A 26,059-nucleotide genomic window follows, 5' to 3' on the forward strand; every position below is an offset into this window, starting at 1 on the left:
GTATCACTGAATTACAAACCAGCCAACCGAGCGAACTGGCTCCCAGGCAAAATATACAATCAGTTTGGGTAGAGAGATGAACAGCAACGGAAAGTCGTCACAGCTGTGACAGTTTCAGATTCATACATCCCCTGACACAAGATACAGGCCAGGAGAGCATACAGTCTATAGACCAAGAGGTAATCGGATCTTCTAAGAAAGATGTTACAATAAACTGTGAATCCAATTGGCACAGGTAGCCTGAATATTCACGGGATGTGGATGTTGCTGGCTAAGCCCAATTATGAAGAATGGATGGCCGGAGCAGGACGGGGGGTGGGGGGAGGGGGAAGGAGCAGGACGGGGGGTGGGGGGAGGGGGAAGGAGCAGGACGGGGGGTGGGGGGAGGGGGAAGGAGCAGGACGGGGGGGGTGGGGGGGAGAAGGAGCAGGACGGGGGGGGGAGAAGGAGCAGGACGGGGGGGGGGAGAAGGAGCAGGACGGGGGGGGGGGGAGAAGGAGCAGGACGGGGGGGGGGGAGAAGGAGCAGGACGGGGGGGGGGGAGAAGGAGCAGGACGGGGGGGGGGAGAAGGAGCAGGACGGGGGGGGGGAAGGAGCAGGACGGGGGGGGGGGAAGGAGCAGGACGGGGGGGGGGGGGAAGGAGCAGGACGGGGGGGGGGGGGAAGGAGCAGGACGGGGGGGGGGGAAGGAGCAGGACGGGGGGGGGGGGGAAGGAGCAGGACGGGGGGGGGGGGAAGGAGCAGGACGGGGGGGGGGGAAGGAGCAGGACGGGGGGGGGGGAAGGAGCAGGACGGGGGGGGGGGAAGGAGCAGGACGGGGGGTGGGGTGGGGTGGGGGGGGAAGGAGCAGGACGGGGGGGGGGTGGGGTGGGGGGGGAAGGAGCAGGACGGGGGGGGGGGTGGGGTGGGGGGGGAAGGAGCAGGACGGGGGGGGGGGGTGGGGTGGGGGGGGAAGGAGCAGGACGGGGGGTGGGGTGGGGGGGGAAGGAGCAGGACGGGGGGTGGGGGGGGAAGGAGCAGGAGGGAGGGAGGGGAAGGGGGAGGAGGGGGAGGGGAAGGGGGAGGGGAAGGGGGAGGAGGGGGAGGGGAAGGGGGAGGAGGGGGAGGGGAAGGGGGAGGAGGGGAAGGGGGAGGAGGGGGAGGGGAAGGGGGAGGAGGGGGAGGGGAAGGGGGGGGGAGGGGGAGGGAAGGGGGGGAGGGGGAGGGGAAGGGGGGGAGGGGGAGGGGAAGGGGGGGAGGGGGGGGGAGGGGGAGGGGGAGGGGAAGGGGGGGAGGGGGAGGGGAAGGGGGGGGAGGGGAAGGGGGAGGGGAAGGGGGGGGAGGGGAAGGGGGGGGGAGGGGGAGGGGAAGGAGGGGGAGGGGAAGGGGAAGGGGGGGGGGGGAGGGGAAGGGGAAGGGGGGGGGGGAGGGGAAGGGGAAGGGGGGGGGGGAGGGGAAGGGGAAGGGGGGGGGGGAGGGGAAGGGGAAGGGGGGGGGGAAGGGGGAGGGGAAGGGGGGGGAGGGGGAAGGGGGGGGGGGGGGGAGGGGGAGGGGGGGGAGGGGGAGGGGAAGGGGGGGAGGGGGAGGGGGAGGGGGGGGGGAGGGGGAGGGGGGGGGGGGAGGGGGAGGGGGGGGGGGAGGGGGAGGGGGAGGGGGAGGGGGGGGGGGAGGGGGAGGGGGAGGGGGAGGGGGGGGGGGAGGGGGGGGAGGGGGAGGGGGGGGGGGGAGGGGGAGGGGGGGAGGGGAAGGGGGGGAGGGGAAGGGGGGGAGGGGAAGGGGGGGGAGGGGAAGGGGGGGAGGGGAAGGGAAGAGGAGCGGGGGGGGAGGGGAAGGGAAGAGGAGCGGGGGGGGAAGGGAAGAGGAGCGGGGGGGGAGGGGAAGAGGAGCGGGGGGGGAGGGGAAGAGGAGCGGGGGGGGAGGGGAAGGGGAAGAGGGGGGGGGAGGGGAAGGGGAAGAGGGGGGGGGAGGGGAAGGGGAAGAGGGGGGGGGAGGGGAAGGGGAAGAGGGGGGGGGAGGGGAAGGGGAAGAGGGGGGGGAGGGGAAGGGGAAGAGGGGGGGGGTGGGGGAGGGGAAGAGGGGGGGGGGTGGGGGAGGGGAAGAGGGGGGGGGAGGGGAAGAGGGGGGGGGAGGGGAAGAGGGGGGGGGAGGGGAAGAGGGGGGGGGGAGGGGAAGAGGGGGGGGGAGGGGGAGGGGAAGAGGGGGGGGGAGGGGGAGGGGAAGAGGGGGGGGGGGGAGGGGAAGAGGGGGGGGGAGGGGGAGGGGAAGAGGGGGGGGAGGGGGAGGGGAAGAGGGGGGGGAGGGGGAGGGGAAGAGGGGGGGGGGAGGGGAAGAGGAGCGGGAGGGGTGGGGAAGAGGAGCGGGGGGGGAGGGGAAGGGGAAGAGGGGGGGGGAGGGGAAGGGGAAGAGGGGGGGGGAGGGGAAGGGGAAGAGGGGGGGGAGGGGAAGGGGAAGAGGGGGGGGGTGGGGGAGGGGAAGAGGGGGGGGGAGGGGGAGGGGAAGAGGGGGGGGGAGGGGAGGGGAAGAGGGGGGGGGAGGGGGAGGGGAAGAGGGGGAAGAGGGGGGGGGAAGAGGGGGAAGAGGGGGGGGGAGGGGGAGGGGAAGAGGGGAGGGGGAGGGGAAGAGGGGAGGGGGAGGGGAAGAGGGGAGGGGGAGGGGAAGAGGGGAGGGGGAGGGGAAGGGGGGGGGGGAGGGGAAGAGGAGCGGGAGGGGTGGGGAAGAGGAGCGGGAGGGGTGGGGAAGAGGAGCGGGAGGGGGGGGGAAGAGGAGCGGGAGGGGGGGGGAAGAGGAGCGGGAGGGGGGGGGAAGAGGAGCGGGAGGGGGGGGGGGAAGAGGAGCGGGAGGGGGGGGGGGAAGAGGAGCGGGAGGGGGGGGGGGAAGAGGAGCGGGAGGGGGGGGGGGAAGAGGAGCGGGAGGGGGGGGGAAGAGGAGCGGGAGGGGGGGGGAAGAGGAGCGGGAGGGGGGGGGAAGAGGAGCGGGAGGGGGGGGGGGAAGAGGAGCGGGAGGGGGGGGGGAAAGAGGAGCGGGAGGGGGGGGGGAAAGAGGAGCGGGAGGGGGGGGGGGAAAGAGGAGCGGGAGGGGGGGGGGGAAAGAGGAGCGGGAGGGGGGGGGGGAAAGAGGAGCGGGAGGGGGGGGGGGAAAGAGGAGCGGGAGGGGGGGGGGGGAAAGAGGAGCGGGAGGGGGGGGGGGAAAGAGGAGCGGGAGGGGGGGGGGGAAGAGGAGCGGGAGGGGGGGGGGGAAGAGGAGCGGGAGGGGGGGGGGAAGAGGAGCGGGAGGGGGGGGGGGAGAGGAGCGGGAGGGGGGGGAGAGGAGCGGGAGGGGGGGGGAGAGGAGCGGGAGGGGGGGGGAAGAGGAGCGGGAGGGGGGGGGAAGAGGAGCGGGAGGGGGGGAAGAGGAGCGGGAGGGGGGGGAAGAGGAGCGGGAGGTGGGGGGAAGGAGCGGGAGGTGGGGGGAAGGAGCGGGAGGTGGGGGGAAGGAGCGGGACGACGTGGAGGGGGGGGGGAAGGAGCGGGACGACGGGGTGGGGGGGAAGGAGCGGGACGACGGGGGGGGGGGAAGGAGCGGGACGACGGGGGGGGGGGGGGAAGGAGCGGGACGACGGGGGGGGGGGGGGAAGGAGCGGGACGACGGGGGGGGGGGGGAAGGAGCGGGACGACGGGGGGGGGGGGGGGGGAAGGAGCAAAGGAGATGAACACAGCAGACAGGCTGACATCAGCTTCCCTGCGTCTCTGATGCTGCTTGTCCTGCTGTGTTCATCCACATCAACACCTTGTTACCCCCCATTGTCCTTTGTTTGTGTTTTCTTGCTCTTCCTCCCTCGCTCTGATTCTCTCCCCCTCTCTCACCTCTGCTGGCTCTAATTTCACTCCCTTGTCATGTTCCCTTATTTCCATCTTTCTGTCCCTTCTCTCTCTCTCTCCGCCCACAAACTCACTCTGGCTTTATTCACAGGGGGAGAAAGTACAAGAGGAAAGGAAACCAAAGCACGCAGCGCCTTCGGCTGAGAGAGAAATAAAGAACTGCCGGAGATTTTCCAAACCCTGACACAGGGGTTGCCTCTCTCTCTCTTGACAGTCTCTGTGACTGCCCCATCAAACCCCACACCCATTCCCGTCCCATGGTGTCTCTCCACAAACCCACCTCCGGGTGGAAATGCATACACAAGTTGCTGGAAATGCTCAGCATCTGTGAAGAAAAAGTCCCGAGGTAGCGTTTGGGTGCGATGACCCTTTCCCTCAGAGCTCCGGCTAGAAATGCTCCAGCCTCTGAGACAGGGTCCCCTTGAGGTCGGAGAGCTGCGGGTCGATCTCGGCTGTTCCCTTGGCGCAGGGCATCAGGAGCTCCCCTCAGCTCCAGGAAGGGCTATGTTCACCCCCCTACTCCCACCCCCCAAACCTGATACTGACAGTGGTGGTGTCCTTCCCTCATCCCAGGGAGCCCCTCCTGCCTTCTCACCTTGTCGTCGGAGTACTATTCGGCCACAGAGGGCTGTGCGATAAAGATCCTACTTCCCACAGCGGCGGGTGGAGGGGGCATCCCTTCGTTCCTGAAACACCCCCTCCCATCCAATCTTGTGGCAATGGCTGTTCGGCTGCAGAAAGCGGCACTGCCCGTGACCCCAAACCTCTCCTAACCCAACCCCGACCACGACCTTTTTGCAGCAGCTGTCGGCCACTCAGTCACAGGGCTGTACGATAGTGGCTCTCCCCATGTCCCCTCACTTCCAGAACGGCTATCCTCCAACTCCCATCCCACCCCATCCGCCTCCTTCCCTTTACCTTGTAGTACGAGAGCTGTAGGCTGTTCGGCTACGGAAACCCGCGCAGGGCTGGATAATAGACACCCTCCCAATGTCCCCAGCCTTCCCCTCACCCAGGGAGGGGTATTCTCACCCCCAAAACATCCATTCCCAATCCCTCACTTTGGGACAGGAGCAGTGCAGGATGTGAAACAGGGACCGTGCTCATGTCCCCAATCCTCCCTTCACCCCAAACCACCACCCCCAGCTTACCTTGCAGTAGGAGATAGTTGTAGGCTGCTCAGCTACGGAAGGCGTCGCGGACCCGCGGCCGGGTGCTCGGGCTCGGTGCCAGGCAGCTGTTCAGGCAGGTGGCTGTGCCCAGGAGCCGGGCGAAAAGGACTTCTCCCACCTCGGATCCCCGCTCCCGGCACAGGCGGCGCAGGGCCGAGCCACTGAGCAGCGAGCGCTCCGGCAGCCCGGATGCCTGCTCCCAGCCCGGTGGTCATGCTGGAGGCGGCTGGAGAACAGGAGGTTGTAGGGTAGGGGTCCGGGAGCGTGGTGCGATGATCCCTGTTGCCGAACAGCTGGGTCCTCAGAACCTCCTCGGGAAAAGGGTTCCAGACAGCGGACTCGTCACCGAGGGAGAGGGGGGGAAAGGCGTGAGTAGGAACAGGAGAGGAAGGGGATTGACTGAGAGGGAGAAAGAGACAGACCCTGTGTGTGTGAGAAAGAGTGTGTGTGTGTGTGAGAGAGAGGGGATTAGAAATGCAGTCTGATTGTGGATGGGTTGGGTTCAAACAGATTTTTAAACTTTGTTCAAAAAAACTCAACGCTCCCTGCTGAGCGGGTGGAGAGGCTCGGATAGAGAGGAAGAGAGACACAGGGAAGGGTGGGGGGTGGGGAGAGACAAGTTCACAGGGAGAGACGGAGAGACAGGGGAGAGAGAACGGCAGAAGCACACACAGACGGAGCCAGATACAAGACGAGAGATAGAGAGGGGCGCACACATAGACCAAAGAGACAGAGTGAAAGAGGAGAGAGACAGAAGTGCACAGCGAGGTGGCAGAGACAAGACGACAGAGAGAGACAGAGACACAGAGTGAGGCACACACAGAGAGATGGAGAGACAGAGATTGTGTGTGTGGCGGGGGGTGGGTTTGGAGAAAATGGGAGAGAGAGAGACAGAGTCGTCGAGTTGTACAGCAGGGAAACAGACCCTTCAGTCCAACTCCTCCAGGCCGACCAGACACCGTAACTGACTCGTTCTGTTTGCCAGCCTGGAGCCCATATCCCTCCAGCCCCTTCCTATTCATGTGTCCCTGCAGGTGACTTCTCAATACTGTGAGTATAACAGCCTCTGCCACTCCTCTGGCAGTTCATGCCACACACAGACCACACTCGGGAGAACACGTTGGCGCCAAATCCCCCTCCCATCCGCTGAGAAAAGGAACCGGAAATGACATCACCAACCCGAGGAAACCGGAACACTTAAAGAGAAGGCGGGACCTAACTCCAGCGCTTCCCTGGATGCTCCGATGATTTGACCTGGAACGGAGTTGAAACGTCTGCAAACTAACCTTCCAGCTCAGTGAGCAATCTTACACCCAGAACCTCAACCCTGAGCTACAAATCTTCTCAAAACTCGATAATGCTTTGCCACTTGATTAACAGATGCATCCTATTTTTAAAAAAAAATAAACTTTTTTTGCTGGATGTATGACTGACTGACCAGTGTTTATTGTCCTTCCTTAACTGAGCCTTGGGAGCTCTGCAGACCAATGGGATCAACGTGCATTTCACAAGCTCCAAAATCTCCCCTCCCACCACTGCATCCCAAAACCAGCCCAGCTCGTCCCCTAATCTGTTCTTCCTCTTACCGATTCCGTCCTCCCAGCTCAAGCCAAACCCCCATTCCCGACCTCCAAACCTCTTCCCACTCGCTCGAGCAGTCCGTCCTCCCCACACTGACCTATCCCCTCCCTACCTCCACACCCACACTCACCTCTACTGGCTTCATGTCCGCCCCTTTTACTTAAGACCAGAAGACATCGGAGTGGAAGTAGGGCCATTCGGCCCATCAAGTCCACTCCACCATTTAAATCATGGCTCAGGGGCATTTCAACTCCACTTCCCTGAACTCTCCCCGTTGCCCTTGATTCCTCATGAGATCAAGAATTAGTCGATCTCTGCCTCGAAGGCATCCAACGTCCTGGCCCCGACTGCACTCCGTGGCAATGATTTCCACAAGCCCGCCATTCTCCGGCTTTACAAATGTCATTTCGTTTCCGTTTCAAATTTACCCCCTCTAATTTTAAGGCTGTGCCCACGGGTCCTAGCCTCCCGACCTCACGGAAACAACTTCCTAGCGTCCACCCCTTCCGAGGCAGACATTATGTTGTAAGTTTCTATTAGATCTCCCCTCAAACTTCTAAACTCTGATGAGTACAATCCCAGGATCCTTAGCCGTTCATCATATGTCAAACCTACCACTCCAGGGATCATCCGTGTGAATCTCCGCTGGACACGCTCCAGGGCTAGTATGTCCTTTCTGAGGTGTGGGGCTCAAAATTGGACACGGTATTCTAAATGGGGCCTAACTAGAGCTTTATAAAGCCTCAGAAGCACATTGCTGCTTTTATATTCCAACCCTCTTGCGATAAAGGACAACATTACATTCGCTTTCTTAATTACGGACTCTACCTGCAAGTTAACCTTTAGAGAATCCTGGACCAACACTTCTAGATTCCTTTGTACTTGAGCTTTACGAATTTTCTCACCATTTCGAAAATAGTCCATGCCCGTATTCTTTTTACCAAAGTGCAAAACCCCACATTTACTCACATTTGAATTTCATCAGCCATTTCCTGGACCATTCTCCTAAACTGTCTAACTCTTTCTGCCGCCTCTCCACCTCCTCAGTACTACCTGCCTGTCCACCTATCTTCGTATCATCGGAAAACTTCGCCAGAATGACCCCGGTCCCTTCATCCATATCATCAATACATAAGGTGAACAGCTGCAGCCCCGACACCGAATCCTGCGACACCAATCGTCACTGGTTGCCATGCCGAAAAACAGCCTTTTACCCCAACTCTCTGCCTTCTATCAGACAGCCAATCCTCAATCCAAGCCAGTAGCTCATCTCGAACACCACGGGCCCTCACCGTGCTCAGCAGCCTCCCGTGATCACTTATGTAAGGCCTTTTGGAAGTCTAGATAGATAACATCCACTGGGTTTCCCTGGGCTAACATACTTGTTACCTCTTCAAAGAATTCTAACAGGTTTGGCAGGCACGACCTCCCCTTACTAAATCCATGCTGACTTGTTCTCATCTGACCCTGCACTTCCAGGAATTTCAAAATCTCATCCTTGACAATGATTCAAGAATTTTATCAACTACCGAGGTCAGGTTAATCGGCCTGTAATTTTCCATCTTTTACCTTGATCCTTTCTTAAACAAGGGGTTTACAACAGCAATTTTCCAATCATCTGGGACTTACCCTGACTCCAGGGACTTTTGAAAGATCACATCCAAAGCCTCTGCTATTTCCTCAGCCACCTTCCTCAGAACTCGAGGATGTAGCCCTTCGGGGCCAGGAGATTTAGCAATTTTTAGACCTTTTAGCTTTTCTAGCACTTTCTCTTTTGTAATGCCTACCATACTCAACTTTGCCCCCTGACTCTCCCTAAGTGTTGGCATACTACTCATGTCTTCCACTGTGAAGACTGACGCAAAGTACTTATTAAGTCCTTCAGCTACTTCCTTATCTCCCATCACTAGCCTTCCAGCATCAATTTGGAGCGGCCCAGTGTCTACTTTTGCCTCATGTTTGTTTCTTACGTATTGAAAGAAGCTTTCACTGTGATTTCTAATATGACTAGCTAGCCTACCTTCATATTTGATCCTCTCCTTCCTTATTGCTCGTCTGTCTCCTCTGCACCTATCTTCCCCTCTGTCCATCTTCATTCTGCCTTCCACCTCTCCCTGTTTATTTCAGAACCATCTCCTCCTCCCTCTTTTCTGATGAAGGGTTTCGGCCCGAAATGTCAGCTTTTATGTTCCTGAGATGCTGCTTGGCCTGCTGTGTTCATCCAGCTCCACACTTTGTTATCTTGGATTCTCCAGCATCTGCAGTTCCCTTTTTTTGTATTTTGGGGGCAGCTGCTGTCAATACCCACCCAAACAAAAGCTTCATTTGTCATTTTCAAAATTGGTAATAGCCCACAATCTGCTGAGTGAACAAAAAAAGTACCCATTTGCCTGTGACTCTCAGATGGATTTCTTTCTGATTTATTTATTCTTTAATGAGGCATAGCTGTTGCTGATTGTCCAGCATGAACTGACTTCTTGAACAGCTTCATGTTGCTGTACAGAGACCCACAATGCTGTTCCAAAAGAGATTACGAAGATTGACTCAGTAACAACCATTCATTTCCAAATAAGTTTGTGAGTAGCTTGGAGGTGATTTTTACTGGGGTTAGTGCTATCATGTCTGATGTCCTTGCCCTTGAAGATGAGGTTTCTAAGTCTGGAAAAGTGTGTGTCAGAATAGTGGGTAAAAAATGTGGCAGTGCATCTTGTACAGGGACACATTATTGGCTCTTGGAGTTGGCTGTGGAGAGAATGGATACGGTGCCAATCAAGGGGCTGCTTTGGCCTAGACTCAAGATTGTTTTCAGTGTTGTTGGACCTGCACCGTCATTGACACACTTCTGACTTGAGAATTGGAGGAGGGCTGCAGGCTTCGGAGTGTCAGCAGTTTCTACATCAAATCGCAGAGTCGTCTTGCTTTGTCTCTGAGTCTGTGGTCCCGAATGATATCTAAAACCAGGTCATCTCTCTTGTAAGCTTGTTATTCTAAACTGGACATTGCGGTTTCTTTACTCAGAGAGTAGTCAGGGAATGGAACGCTTTGCCTGCAACGGTAGTAGATTCGCCAACTTGCGGTACATTTAAGTCGTCATTGGATAAGCACATGGACGTACCTGGAATAGTGTAGGTTAGATGGGCTTCAGATCGGTATGACAGGTCGGCACAACATCGAGGGCTGAACGGCCTGCACTCCGCTGTAATGTCCTATGTTCTAATGGTCTCTTCATTATAGAAAAGAGGTGATTGCATTTGAGCATGTGTGGAGGACATTCGTCAGGATGTTCTGAGGGGGTGAAGCATTTTAACTCGATGGAGAGTCTGGATAAGTTTGAGATAACAGGAACTGTCAATGCTGAAGTCTGAGATAACACAGCGTGGAGCTGGAGGAACACTGCAGGCCAGGCAGCATCACTGTTTTATCTGGATAACGTTGGCTTGTTTTCTTCCGAATAGAGAAGGTTGAAGAAGGTCCTGAAAAAATGGTCTGCATTCTGATGGGTCTAGGTGAGGGAAGCAGAACGACCATTCATGGGGTGGGAGGTCGGGGGGGTGGGGGGGAAGAGATACATTCATTTAAGCTAAAAGGCTCAGAAGGAATTTCAGGAAAGAAAAGACACCCAGAAGGTGCTGGGTGTTTGGAATTCATTGTCTGGGACTTTAGTTGAGGTGGTGGATAATCTTTTCACTTTAAAGAAAAAGGGTTGGTACAGCACTTAAAATGAAATAACATTCAAGGCAACGGGCCTATTGCTGAAACATGAGCCGAATGTGAACTTAGTGTGGCTTCAGTGGTTACAGACACAATGGAATGAAGTGCATGTTCAATTCACACGGATGATCCCTGGAATGGTAGGCTTAACCTATGATGAATGGCTAAGGATCCTGGGATTGTACTCACTACAGTTTAGAAGGTTGAGGGGAGAACTAATAAAAACTTACAAGATAATGTATGGTTTAGAAGAGGTGGATGCTAGGAGGTTGTTTCCGTTAGCAGGGGAGACGAGGACCCGTGGGCGCAGCCTTAAAATTCGAGAGGGTCAATTTAAAACTGAAATCAGACGACATTTCTTCAGGCAGAAAGTGGTGGGCTTGTGGAATTCATTGCCGCAGAGTGCAGTGCGGGCCGGGATGTTGGACCCCTTCAAGGCAGAGATCGACAAATTCTTGATCTCAAAAGGAATCAAGGGCAACGCGGAGAGTGCAGGGAAGTGGTGTTGAAATGCCCATCAGCCATGATTTAAATGGTGGAGTGGACTTGTTGTGCCGAATGGCCTTACCTCCATTCCTATGTCTCATGGCCTTATGGTCTAATTCTGGAGAATTCTCTTATTCTATGATTCTGGAGCAGGGGACAGTGAGTGGACAGCACAGGACAGTTCACCCAACTTCTCCTTTACCAATCTTCTATCTGCCTCCTCACTTCTCCCTATTTTTTTCAGAATCCCCTTCTCCTCCCCCATTTTTGAAGAAGGGTCTCGACCCGAAACGTCAGCTTTCTTGCTTCTCTGATGCTGTTCGGCCCGCTGTGTTCATCCAGTTCTACACCTTGTTCTCTCAGATTCTCCAGCATTGGCATGTTCCTACTATCTCTTGCGGAAGCTTACTTGTTTTTGCACCCAAACTGTGGTGAGAATGTGGAATGCACTGACTGTGTGGGTGGTAGAGGCAGAAACCACGATAACATTTAACAAGTCTTTGATTGGGCATTTGCGATGCCAAGGCATACAAGGCTCTGGGTCGAGTGCTGGGAAATGTGATGAGAATAGTTCGGGACTTGCATCTTGTGAGGGCACATACAATTTGCTGAAGGGTCTGTTCCATTGCCATAGCACTCTATTATGCTGTCCCTCAATGATCCTATGACAAGTAAGTGAAGGTTTACAGAAACAGGAACTTTTAAAGGACAATGCCAAAAGGAAAAGTGATGCACAGTCAAAGTGCATGGAAGAATTTAACCAAGGATTAACACCACTGAAGAACTGGAATTTGTGCCAATGCACCAAACCTGCAGATGAAAATGCAGTGTCCAGTTTGATTGCAAACTGCAACGACCACCAGTTAGTAACATGATCCATGGAAATATCTGAATGCCTGTTGTTGTGATCTCAAGCATTTACCTGCATCGAGTGAAATCCACCACCATAGTTCTGTTGCATCGTTAGCCACCTCGCAATCGGTGTTGCGTAGTCAATATCATTCCTTGACAATGCTTGAAGCAAGGCATAAGCAGTGGTTTCCACAGTCATCGCAAAAGCCTATGCTGCTTCAATTGGATACGGCTTCTCGTCCTCCAACAATGGAGGCTTTCCAGTTACCAACATCAGAATCTGTCATTTGACAAAGGGATTAGCTGAGAATAAAGTTGACATCATATAGATTTTTGTTTGCATTTCACCAACACAACAATGGTTTTGCTGGTCAAGATCCAGCATTATCTCACCACTGATGTCTATAACATTCTCCATACTTCCCGCTCAGTGATGGGTCCTTTTGTTTGGGAAAAATAGACACCTTCGAATGCAAATGAATCAAGATGAGCTTTAGTTTCTCATCAGGCTACATGGCAGTTATTACAAGATGTTATGAACAAAAGGTGAAGGAGCAGTTGAAACCATTCATAGCATCAGTCTGGATGATCTTCTTGCCCTCATCCTGAGGAGGCATCACAGATCTTAACTTACACGCAATTCAAATTATTTAATGCAATGACAAGACTGAATGTTCCGGATACTGCAAATGCCATGGCACCTGACAGCATCCCATAAACTGTATGGGAACAATGTGCCCCAAGGACACCACACCAACAGTAAATGTTTTCCAGTACATTTTTAAACACTTGCAACACTCACATTTCAGAGAAAGATGACCTATCACGCAACCGGCAGACAAATTGTCCTGACCAATTATGACCTCAATGTATTCTCAATCATCAGCAAAGTAATGCAACATCTGGATGACAGTGCTGTCAAACAGTTGCACACTAAGTTTCAGTTTACTTTTCGTCATGCCACACTTCTCGTAACCTCATTCAGGATTTACCACAAATATGATCAGAGATCCTGAGCTTGAAAAGGAAGGAAAGTGCAATCTGTCATTTCCACCAAGGCAACTTCTGATTGAATGTGGTGTGAAGCAGAGGAATGGAAAATTGAGTCAGTGGCATTCACTGGATACCTGCACTGGTTGAAGTCATGTCTTCATTTGAACCAAAGTGGAGACATGAATGTTCACTGAATATTGTCCAGGTGTCCAGCAGAATTCATGACTTTTCCAACAGTGAAGTCAACGATGAGAAAATACAGTGAGACGTGGACAATGATCAGGCTTGGCCTGATAAAGGATAAGTAACATTTGCACCAGACAAGAGCTAAGCAGCAATCAGCTCCAACAAGAGCGAATATGACCATATCACAAAATTCCATGTCCTTACCCTCACATCATCCTTACATTTTTTTTAAATGGGCAAGTGTTATCCAAGCCATGCAGGGCAATGGGCCAGGTGTTGGAAATGAGGTAAGAACAATTCAGTGCTTGTCTTTGATTCTCACAGAATCCGTGAGCTTAAGAATTTAATTCTCCTGTACTGTAGACCACTGAGGTGCTTGGCTATCCACTTAATCAAGGTTAACACTGATCTAAAACTAAACTGGAACGGTTATATAATCAGCAGCAGCCAGGTCCTTGGTACAAACCGCCCTGCTGTGGGACAGGGTCAGGCAAATCCAAGTGAGTGATCGTGGTTGGAGACTCATTCGTTGGGGGCATAGTTGCTGTAGCCACATTTGAGATACCAGGGCTGTGTGTTGCTTCCCTGGTACCAAGGTCAAGGACATCTTTGAGTGGTTGCAAGAAATTCTTAAGGGGGAGGGTGAGCAGCCAGAGGCCATTGTGCACATTGGAACCAATGACGTAGGTAGAAAGAGGGATGAGATCCTGTGGACTGTGTACAAGGAGTCAGCCAAGAGGCTGAAAGGCAGGACCTGGAGGGTAATAATTTATGGGTTGCCACGGGTGCCACTTGTTAGTGAGTTAAGTCAGAGAAAGATAGGTGAGATGAATGCATTGGTTAAGGAGCTGGTACTGGGGGCAGGCTTTCAGGTTCATGGATAATTGTGACCGCTTCTTGGGCAAGGGGTGACCTGTGTAAGAGGGATGGGTTGCACCTAAACTGAACGGGAACAAATACCCTCACAGGGAGGTTTGCTCGTGCTACTTGGGAGGATTTAAAGACCGGCAGGCAGCTGGGAACCAGAGCAGCAGGTCAGCAAGCAGATGAATTGATGGCAGGTACATGTTGGGACCAATAAATCAGAAAAGAATGGCAGTCAGAGTCAGGTACGTGAACATGATGGCACGAACAATCTGAAATATGTTTATTTCACTGCAAGGAGTATTACAGGTAAGGCAGATGAGCTTAGAACCTGGATCAGTACATGGGACTCTGATGTTGAGGCCATTACAGAGGCTTGGTTGAGACAGAGACCGGACTGGGTGCTCAATGTTCCAGGGTTTCATTGCTTTAGACAAGATAGAGGGAAAGATAAAAGAAGGAGGTGCACTCCTAACCTGTGGGAAATGTTCCATCTGTACCTCGAAAGGACATTCTGGAGGGCTTGCCCACTGAGGCAATAGAGGTAGCGTTCAAAAATAAGATAGACACAATCACTCTGATCAGATTAAACTAATAGCCTGCTCCCCTGTTGCCACTGACACACTGAGGAACAAATATGTAGGCGGCTTTTGAAATGATGCAATAACTCAGAGTTGTCACAGTCAGTGAATTTAACCTCCCCGGTATTGACTGGGACTCCCTTACAACAAGAGTTTAAATGAGGCTGAATTTGTAAAGTCTATCCAAGAGAGTTTCTTGACACAGTATATGGATAGAAGATGGGCCATACTGGACTTTGTCCTGGTCAGCTAACTGGTGAGAAGAGTGGGAAAGCATTTTGGAAATAGTGATCACAACTCCTTCAATTTTAAGATTGCTATGAAGAAGTATAAGTCAGGACCTTGGGGGAGAGAAAATTATATCAATTTTAGGTAGGAGCTGGGGAGTGTTAATTGGGAGGAGCTGTTACATTTGCCATATGGGAATTGTTTAAAGGCCTGCTTATGAGTTTAGGATCAGGGAGAAGGAAGGACAAGGATGGCAAGGTAAAAGACTCTTGGATAATTGGGGAGGTTGTGAAGTTCGTCAAAAGGGAAAAACAAAAATATGTCAAGTTTAGGAAGCTAAAATCGAACAGGGCCGACATAAAGAAAGCAGAAAAAGAAAGGCGATGAAATGACCTTGGCAAGGAGGGTTGAAGGAAATCCCAAGGCATTCTATGCATACATCAAAAACAAGGGGATAAATAGTGAGAAGGTGGGACCATTCAGGATAAAGGAGGGAACTTGTGTTTGGAAGCAGAGGATGTGGGCAAGATCCGAAACGAGGACCGTGCATCACTATTCACTCAGGCGAAGGGTGTGGAGGATAGTGGGATTTGTGTGGAGCATGCTCATATGATAACAGCATTTTGAAATCAAGAAAGAGCATTAAGGTGGATAAGTCCTCAGGACCCAAAGGTATCTCCTCAAGGGTTTTGAGTGAGGTGAGAGAGGAGATTGTCGGGGCATTCAGCAATATCTTTGTATCCTTGGTCGCCACTGGAGGGGTACTGGAGGATTAGCAAGTTGCTAAATGTTCTTCTTCTGTTCAAGAAGGGAAATAAGGTCAATCCAGGAAACTATAGACTAGCGAGTATCTCATCGTTCATTGGAAGCTATTGGAGAGAATTCTTAGGGATTGTATTTATCTGTATTTGGAACAGCATGGCCTAATTAGGGACAGTCAGCATGGCTTTGTGCAGGGCAGGTCTTACTAACTTGACTGAATTTTTTGAGGAGGTGACGAATGTGATCAATGAAGGTAGAGCAGTGGATATTGTTTTCATGGATTTTTGCAATACTTTCAACAAGGTGCCTCATGGTCGGATCATCCAGAAAATTAAGATGCACCGAGTCCATGGTGGCTTGGATGCTTGGATTCACAACTGGCTTGCCCAGAGAAGACAGAGGCAAGAGGTGGAATGGTGCTTTTCAGGCTGCAGATCCAGGACGATTGGTGTTCCGCAGGGATCTGTGCTGGGACCTCTGCTGTTTGTGGTCTATACAAAATGACTGAGGTGAAAATATAGATGGATGGGTTAGCAAGTTTGCAGACAATAGAATGATTGGGAGAATCGTGATGAGTGTAGACGTCATAAAAGGATACAGATCAGTTGCAGAAACGGCAAGTGGATTTTAATCCATTAAATGTGAGATGCTCCACTTTGAGAAATCAACTATTACGGAAAAATATACAGTTAATGGCACCCCTCAGTGCAGACACCCTCAGTGCAGAATTGTTAAGGTGGGGATGCAGGTGCACTCAATCTGTTCATTGAGAACTGTCGACGTGATATCACCTCAATTTCTCTGTTCCCTGCACCAAACCCAACCTACGTCCTGCCCAACTGACTGCCCTCCACGCACTCATATCTCACCCTAACTTTGTTATTAAGCCTGCCGATAAGGTGGTGCTGTTGTGGTCTGGTGAGCTGAAGTCTACCTTGCAGAGGCTGAGCGCCAGCTCTCAGATACCTCCTCCGACTTCTCCTGGACCATGACCGCACCGGGCCATTGTATCTACTACAGTAACTGATCTTGGTCTATCTGGTGATCTTCCCCCTCTGTTTCCAAGCTGAAAGGCCACAGCTCCCCACAGGTTGCTCCTACGTCCCCCTAAAAATCCACAAATGAGACTGTCCTGGCAGACCCATTGTTTCAGCCTGTTCCTGCCCCACAGAACTCATCTCTTCCGACCTTGACTCAATCTTCTGTCCCCTGGTCCAAGCCCTGCCCACGTACATCCAGAAATACTCTGACATCTTACGCAGGTTTAGAAACAACAGTTTGCCGGTTCCAGCTGCGTCCTCTTTACCATGAACGTGTAATTCCTTTACAAATCCACTCCCCACCGGGAGGTTCTTAGGGATGTCCTCTTCATCCTGGAGCAAAGACCTGAACATTCCCCTCCCACCACCACCCTCCTCCACTTGGTCGACCTCATCCTCACCCTCAACAACTTGTTTTTTAACTCCTCTCATTTCCTTCGGGTAAGAGGAGCAGCTCCGGGCACCTGCATGGGCCCGAGTTATACCTGTCTCTTCACGGGGTACGTGGAACATTCCCACCCACAACACTTTCTCCGATACATCAATGATATCATCCGGCTGCTTCTCTCTCTTGTCTGAAATTGGAAAACTTCATCAACTTCACCTCCAATTTCCATCCTGCCCTCACTTTCACCTGCTCTATCTCTGACTCCACCCTTCCCTTCCTCAACATTTCTGCTTCCATTCCTGGGGGTAGGCTTCGCACTAATATCCATTACAAACTCTCTGACTCTCACAGCTACCTGGTCTATATATCCTCACAACCCACTTTCTGTTAAGACTCCAACCTCTTCTCTCACTTCCTCCATCTCCATCGAACATGTTCTCATGAGGTCAACATCAACAAGGGAGCCTCCAAAATGTCCACCTTCTTCCTCAACTGAGGATTCTCCAGCTCCGTGGTCAACAGGGCCCTCAACTGTGTCCAACCCAGCACCTTTGCCCTCACCTTTTCTCTTCCCTCCCAAGATAGCAATAAGGTTCCACTTGACCTTACCTATCAACCCACATGCCCACATCCAGACCAACCTCAGGCACCATTTCAACCACCACCAGCAGGATGCCGCCACCAGACACATATTCCCCTCCCCTCCCTTATCCTCCTTAACCGGATCACCAGGAGGAAATGCAAGCAGACACGGGGAGAACGTGCAAACTTCGCACAGATAATTGCCCGAGGCTGCAGTGCGAACCACTGAGCCACTGTGCTGCCCAGAATCTTGGTGGTGTGGATGAGCAGAAAGATCTCGATGTCCATGTGCGTAGATCCCTGAAAGTTGCCACTCAGATTGATAGGCTTGTTCAGAAGGCGTACGGCGTGTTAGGTTTTATTGGGACAGAGTTTGAGTTTCGGAGCCATGAGGTCATGTTGCAGCTGTACAAAACACTGGTGCAGCCGCACTTGGAGTATTGCGTACAGTTCTGATCGCCACATTATCGGAAGGATTATTAGGTTTATTAGGATCTTGTCTGGTGTGGAAGGAAGGTCTTATGAGGAAAAGCTTCGGGGCTTGAGGCTGTTTTTGTCAGAAGAAGGTGAAGAGGCAACTTAATAGAGACATACAAGATAGTCAGAGGATTCGATAGGGTGGACAGCGATAGTCTTTTTCCTCGATGGGGATGGCGAGCACGAGTGGAGATAGGTTTAAATTGAGGGGAGATAGATATGGGACAGAAGTCAGAGAGAGGTTCTTTATTCAGAGAGTTGTATGGGTGCGGAACGCCCTGTCTGCAACAGGAGTAGATTGCCAAGTTTCAGGGCATTTAAATGAACATTGCTAAATATATGGATGGTAATGGAATAGTGTCGGTTAGATGGGCTTCAGGTTGGATTCACAGGTCGGCGCAACATCGAGGGCCGAAGGGCCTGTACTGCGCTGTAATGTTCTATGTTCTATGTCATAATACTTCAGTGAATTCTGGTTACCCTGCCGTAGGAAGAACGCTGTTAAACTATACCGAGTGCAAAAATAATTACAAAAGGTCATTGCCGGGACTGGAGGGTTTATGAGGAGTGGTGGATAGGCTCGGACTTTTTCCCTGGAGTATCGGAGACAAAGGGGTGACTTCCAGAGGTGTAAAAAATCATGATGGGCATTGATAAGGGGAATAACCAAGGTAGGGGAGTCCAAAGCTAGAAGGGAGTAGGTTCAAATGTGAAAGGGGAAAGATTTAAAAGTGACCCGACAGGCAACTTTTCCCACACAGAGGGTGGTGCATGAATGCAATGAGCTGCCAACAGACGTGGTAGAGGCAGATAAAATTTCTGTATTTAAAAGACATTTGGACAGGTACACAATTAGGAAAGGTTTAGACGGAAACCAAACGCAGGCAAATGGGACCGGTTAAGTTTGGGACACCTGATCAGTACAGATGATTAGGAGTGAGGGTCCTGATTCTGTGCTGTATGACTCTATGAATCTATGACTGAAGAGCTAACTAGGTGTGTGGATGAGGGCAATGCATTTGATACAGTCTACTTGGGCTTCAGCAAAGCTTTTGACAAGATTCCCCATTTGAAGACTGTTAGAACAGGAAACAGTCCATGGGATCCGAGGACACGTGCGCAGGAAATCATAACTCATGTAATTTGAATGAGTTTTTTAAAGTAGTAATGAAGAGCATTGATTAAGGCAGAAACATGGACGTATATGGGTTTCAGTAAGGCGTTCAAGAAGGTTCCTCACAGTAGTCCAGTAGGGAAGTTAAATCACACGGAGCACAGGGAGAGCTAGCCATAGAACATAGAACATTACAGCACAATACAGGCCCTTGGGCCCTCGATCTTGTGCTGACCTGTCATGCCGATCTCAAGCCCATCTAACCTGCACTATTCCATGTACGTCCATATGCTTATCCAATGACCACTTAAATGTACCTGAAGTTGGCAAATCTACTACCGTTGCAGGCAAAGCTTTCCATTCCCTTACTACTCTCTGAGTAAAGAAACTACCTCTGACATCTGTCCTGTATCTTTCACCCCTCAATTTAAAGCTCTGCACCCCATTTCCATCAGTCACTGCACCCATTTCCAACAGTCACTGTATCTCTTTCCCGCAGTCACTTCGTCCCATTTCCATCAGTCAGTGAAGCCCATTTCACTCAGTCACTGCATCCCATATCCCTCAGTCACAGCAGCCCATTTCACTCAGTCACTGCATCCCATTTCACTCAGTCACTGCATCCCATTTCACTCAGTCACTGCAGCCCATTTTACAGAGTCATTGCATCCCATTTCACAGAGTCACTTCAGCTCATTTCACTAATTCACTGCATCCCACTTCACTCAGCCACTTCCTCCCAGTCCACTCAGTCAATGTGTCCCATTACCGTCAGTCACTGCATCCCATTTATCTCAGTCACTACAAACCCATTACCTCAGTGACTGCATCCCATTACCCTCAGTCACTGCATCCCATTTCACTCAGAAACGGCATCCCATTTCACTCAGTCACTGCATCCCATTTATCTCTGTCACTGCATCCCATTTATCTCAGTCACTGCATCTCATTTCCCTCAGTCACTGCAGCCCATGTCACTCATTCGCAGCATCCCATTTCCCTCAGTCAGTGCATCCCATTTACCTCAGTCACTGCATCCCATTTATCTCAATCACTGCAGCCCATTCCACTCAGTCAATGCATCGCATTTCACAGAGTCACTGCATCCCATTACTGTCAGTCAGACAATCCCATTACCCTCAGTCAGAGCATCCCTTTTCCCACAGTCACTGCATCCCATTTCCACCAGTCACTGCAACCCATTTATCTCAGTCACTGCATCCCATTTCCATCAGTCACTGCATCCCATTTCCCTCAGTCACTGCATCCCATTTCCCTCAGTCACTGCGACCCATTTCCTGCAGTCACTGCATCCCATTTCCCGCAGTCACTGCATCCCATTTCACTCAGCCACTGCATCCCATTTCACTCAGTCACTGCACCCCATTTCACTCAGTCACTGCACCCCATTTCACTCAGTCTCTGCATCCCATTTCCCGCAGTCACTGCATCCCATTTCACTCAGCCACTGCATCCCATTTCACTCAGTCACTGCACCCCATTTCACTCAGTCACTGCACCCCATTTCACTCAGTCTCTGCATCCCATTCCCCTGTCACTGCATCCCATTACCCTCAGTCACTGCATGCCATTTCCCACAGTCACTGCATCTCCATTCCCTCAGTCACTGCATCCCATTTCCCTCAGTCACTGCATCCCAGTTCACTCAGTCACTGCATCCCAGTTCACTCAGAAACGGTATCGCATTTCCCTCATTCACTGCATCCCATGACCATCAGTCACTGCATTCCCTTTCACTCAGTCACTGCATCCCATTTCACTCAGTCACTGCATCCCATTTCCCTCAGTCACAGCATCCCATTTCCCACAGTCACTGCATCTCATTTTCCTCAGTCACTGCAATCCACTTCATTCAGTCACCGCATGCCATTTCACACAGACACGGCATCCCATTTCACTGAGTCACTGCGTCCCATTACGAGCAGTCACAGCATCACATTTTCAACAGTCACTACATCTCCATTCCCTCGGTCACTGCATCCCATTTATCTCAGTCACTGCATCCCATTTATCTCAGTCACTGCATCCCATTTCACTCAGCCACTGCATTCCATTTCACTCAGCCACTGCATCCCATTTCACTCAGTCACTGCAGCCAATTTCACTCAGTCACTGCATCCCACTGCCCTCAGTCACTGCACCCCATTTCATAGTCACTGCATCCCATTTCCCCCAGTCACAGCACCCCATTTCACTCAGTCACTGCATCCCATTTCATTCAGAAACGGCATCCCAGTTCACTCTGAAACGGCATCGCATTCCCCTCAGTCACTGCATCCCATTACCATCAGTCACTGCATTCCCTTTCACTCAGTCACTGCATCACATTTTCAACACTCACTACATCTCCATTCCCTCAGTCACTGCATCCCATTTCAATCAGTCACTGCATCCCATTTCACTCAGTCACTGCATCCCATTTCACTCAGCCACTGCATCTCCTCTCCTCAGTCACTGCATCCAATTTCACTCAGTCACTGCAGCCAATTTCACTCAATCACTGCATCCCACTTCCCTCAGTCACTGCACCCCATTTCACTCAGTCACTGCATCCCATTTCACTCAGTCACTGCATTTCATTTCACTCAGCCACTGCACCTCCTCTCCTCAGTCACTGCATCCAATTTCACTCAGTCACTGCAGCCAATTTCACTCAATCACTGCATCCCACTTCCCTCAGTCACTGCACCCCATTTCACTCAGTCACCGCATCCCATTTCACTCAGAAACGGCATCCCAGTTTACTCAGAAACGGCATCCCATTACCCTCAGTCACAGCATTCCGTTTCCCACAGTCACTGCATTCCCTTTCAGTCAGTCACTGCATCCCATTTCAGTCAGACACTGCATCCCATTACACTGAGTCACAGCATCCCAGTTCACTCAGTCTTGGCATCCCATTCCCCTCACCCACTGAAACCCATTACCCTCAGTCATAGCATCCCATTTCCGTCAGTCACAGCACACTATTTCCATCAGTCACTGCATCCCATTTCCATCAGTCACTGCATCCCATTTCTATCAGTCGCTGCATCCCATTTCCATCAGTCACGGCATCCCATTTCCCTCAGTCACTGCAACCCATTTCCTGCAGTCACTGCAACCCATTTCCCTCAGTCACTGCATCGCATTCCCCTCAGTCAGTGCATCCCATTTCCCTCGGCCACTGCATCCCATTTCACTCGGCCACTGCATCCCATTTCACTCGGCCACTGCATCTCATTTCACTCGGCCACTGCATCTCATTTCACTCAGTCACTGCATCCCATTTCCCTCAGTCACTGTATCCCATTTCCCTCAGTCACTGCACCCCATTTCATAGTCACTGCATCCCATTTCCCCTAGTCACAGCACCCCATTTCACTCAGTCACTGCATCCCATTTCACTCAGAAACGGCATCCCAGTTCACTCAGAAACAGCATTGCATTCCCCTCAGTCACTGCATCCCATTTCACTCAGCCACTGCATCCCATTTCACTCAGTCACTGCATCCCATTTCACTCAGTCACTGCATCCCATTCCCCTCAGTCAATGCATCACATTTCACTCAGTCACTGCATCCCATTTCACTCAGTCACTGCAACCCTTTACCTTCAGTCCCAGCATCCAGTTTCCACAGTCACTGCACCCAATTTCACTCAGTCACAGCGTCCCATTTCACTCAGTCACAGCGTCCCATTTCCCTCAGTCACTGCGTCCTATTTCACTTAGTCACTGCGTCCCATTTTCCTCAGTCACTGCATCCCATTTCACTCAGTCACTGCACACCATTTCACTCAGTCACTGCACACCATTTCTCACAGTCACTGCATCCCAGTTCACACAGCCATGCGTCCCATTTCCCTCAGTCACTGCATCTCATTTCACTCAGCCACTGCACACCATTTCTCACAGTCACTGCATCCCAGTTCACACAGCCATGCGCCCCATTTCCCTCAGTCACTGCATCTCATTTCACTCAGCCACTGCATCCCATTTCACTCAGTCACTGCATCCCAGTTCACACTGTCACTGCATCCCAGATCACACAGCCACTGCATCTCATTTCACTCAGCGACTGCATCCCATTTCCATCAGTCACTGCATCCCATTTCTATCAGTCACTGCATCCCATTTCCATCAGTCACGGCATCCCATTTCCCTCAGTCACTGCAACCCATTTCCCTCAGTCACTGCATCGCATTCCCCTCAGTCAGTGCATCCCATTTCCCTCGGCCACTGCATCCCATTTCACTCGGCCACTGCATCCCATTTCACTCGGCCACTGCATCTCATTTCACTCAGTCACTGCATCCCATTTCCCTCAGTCACTGTATCCCATTTCCCTCAGTCACTGCACCCCATTTCATAGTCACTGCATCCCATTTCCCCTAGTCACAGCACCCCATTTCACTCAGTCACTGCATCCCATTTCACTCAGAAACGGCATCCCAGTTCACTCAGAAACAGCATTGCATTCCCCTCAGTCACTGCATCCCATTTCACTCAGCCACTGCATCCCATTTCACTCAGCCACTGCATCCCATTTCACTCAGTCACTGCATCCCATTTCACTCAGTCACTGCATCCCATTCCCCTCAGTCAATGCATCACATTTCACTCAGTCACTGCATCCCATTTCACTCAGTCACTGCAACCCTTTACCTTCAGTCCCAGCATCCAGTTTCCACAGTCACTGCACCCAATTTCACTCAGTCACAGCGTCCCATTTCACTCAGTCACAGCGTCCCATTTCCCTCAGTCACTGCGTCCTATTTCACTTAGTCACTGCGTCCCATTTTCCTCAGTCACTGCATCCCATTTCACTCAGTCACTGCACACCATTTCACTCAGTCACTGCACACCATTTCTCACAGTCACTGCATCCCAGTTCACACAGCCATGCGTCCCATTTCCCTCAGTCACTGCATCTCATTTCACTCAGCCACTGCACACCATTTCTCACAGTCACTGCATCCCAGTTCACACAGCCATGCGTCCCATTTCCCTCAGTCACTGCATCTCATTTCACTCAGCCACTGCATCCCATTTCACTCAGTCACTGCATCCCAGTTCACACTGTCACTGCATCCCAGATCACACAGCCACTGCATCTCATTTCACTCAGCGACTGCATCCCATTTCACTCAGCGACTGCATCCCATTTCTCTCAGTCACTGCATCCCAATTAACGGAGACAGTGAATCCCATTTAACTGAGACAGTGCATCCATTTCCCTCAGTCACTGCATCCCATTTCCGTCAGTCACTGCATCCCAATTAACGGAGACAGTGAATCCCATTTAACTGAGACAGTGCATCCATTTCACTCAGCGACTGCATCCCATTTCACTCAGTCACTGCATTCCATTTCCGTCAGTCACTGCATCCCAATTAACGGAGACAGTGAATCCCATTTAACTGAGACAGTGCATCCATTTCACTCAGCGACTGCATCCCATTTCACTCAGTCACTGCATCCCATTTCCCTCAGTCACAGCATCCCATTTCCCTCAGTCACAGCATCCCATTTCACGCAGACACTGCATCCCAATTCCCTCAGTCAGTGAATCCCATTACCGTCAGCCACTGCATCCCATTACCCTCAGTCACTGCATCCCATCACCCTCAGTCACTGCATCCCATTTCACTCAATCACTGCAGCCCATTTCTCAGAGCCACTGCAGCTCATTTTACTCACTCACTGCATCCCACTTCACTTAGACACTGCATCCCATTTCCCTCAATCACTGCATCCCATTTCACTCAGTCAATGCATCGCATTTCACAGAGTCAGTGCAGCCCATTTCAAAGAGTCATTGCATCCCATTACCGTCACTCACTTCATCCCATTACCCTCAGTCACTTCATCCAATTACCCTCAGTCAGAGCATCCTATTACCCTCAGTCAGAGCATCCCAATACCCTCAGTCAGAGCATCCCACTTCCCTCAGTCACTGCATCCCATTTCCCTCAGTCACTGCATCCCAGTTCTCTCAGTCACGGCATCCCAGTTCACTCAGTCACGGCATCCCAGTTCACTCAGTCACGGCATCCCATTCCCCTCAGTGTCTGCATCCCATTGCATGCAGTCATAACATCACATTTTCCACAGTCACTGCATCCCATTACCGGCAGTCACAGCATCCCATTTCACTCAGTCAGTGCATCCCATTTCAGTCAGTTAGTGCATCTCATTTCCCTCAGTCACTGCATCCCATTTATCTCAGTCACTGCATCCCATTTAGCTCAGTCACTGCATCCCATTTACCTCAGCCACTGCATCCCATTTCCCTGAGACACTGCATCCCATTTCCCTCAGTCAGTGCATCCCATTTCACTCAGTCACTGCATCCCAGTTCTCTCAGTCACGGCATCCCAGTTCACTCAGTCACGGCATCCCAGTTCACTCAGTCACGGCATCCCATTCCCCTCAGTGTCTGCATCCCATTGCATGCAGTCATAGCATCACATTTCCCACAGTCACTGCATCCCATTACCGGCAGTCACAGCATCCCATTTCACTCAGTCAGTGCATCCCATTTCAGTCAGTCAGTGCATCTCATTTCCCTCAGTCACTGCATCCCATTTATCTCAGTCACTGCATCCCATTTACCTCAGTCATTGCATCCCATTTACCTCAGTCACTGCATCCCATTTATCTCAGTCACTGCATCACATTTCACTCAGCCACTGCATCCCATTTCACTCAGCCACTGCATCCCATTTCACTCAGCCACTGCACCCCATTTCACTCAGTCACTGCACACCATTTCACTCAGTCACTGCACACCATTTCACTCAGTCTCTGCATCCCATTCCCCTGTCACTGCATCCCATTACCCTCAGCCACTGCATCCCATTTCACTCAGTCACTGCATCCCATTTCACTCAGCCACTGCATCCCATTTTACTCAGCCACTGCACCCCATTTCACTCAGTCACTGCACACCATTTCACTCAGTCACTGCACCCCATTTCACTCAGTCACTGCACCACATTTCACTCAGTCTCTGCATCCCATTCCGCTGTCACTGCATCCCATTACCCTCAGTCACTGCATCCCATTTCCCACAGTCACTGCATCTCCTTTCCCAGAGTCACTGCATCCCATTTCCCTCAGTCACCGCAACCCATTGCCATCAATCACAGCATCCCATTTCAGACACTGCATCCCATTTCACACAGTCACTGCATCCCATTTCA

Source organism: Stegostoma tigrinum, chromosome 14 (assembly GCF_030684315.1).
Source record: "Stegostoma tigrinum isolate sSteTig4 chromosome 14, sSteTig4.hap1, whole genome shotgun sequence".
Classification (NCBI taxonomy): domain Eukaryota; kingdom Metazoa; phylum Chordata; class Chondrichthyes; order Orectolobiformes; family Stegostomatidae; genus Stegostoma; species Stegostoma tigrinum.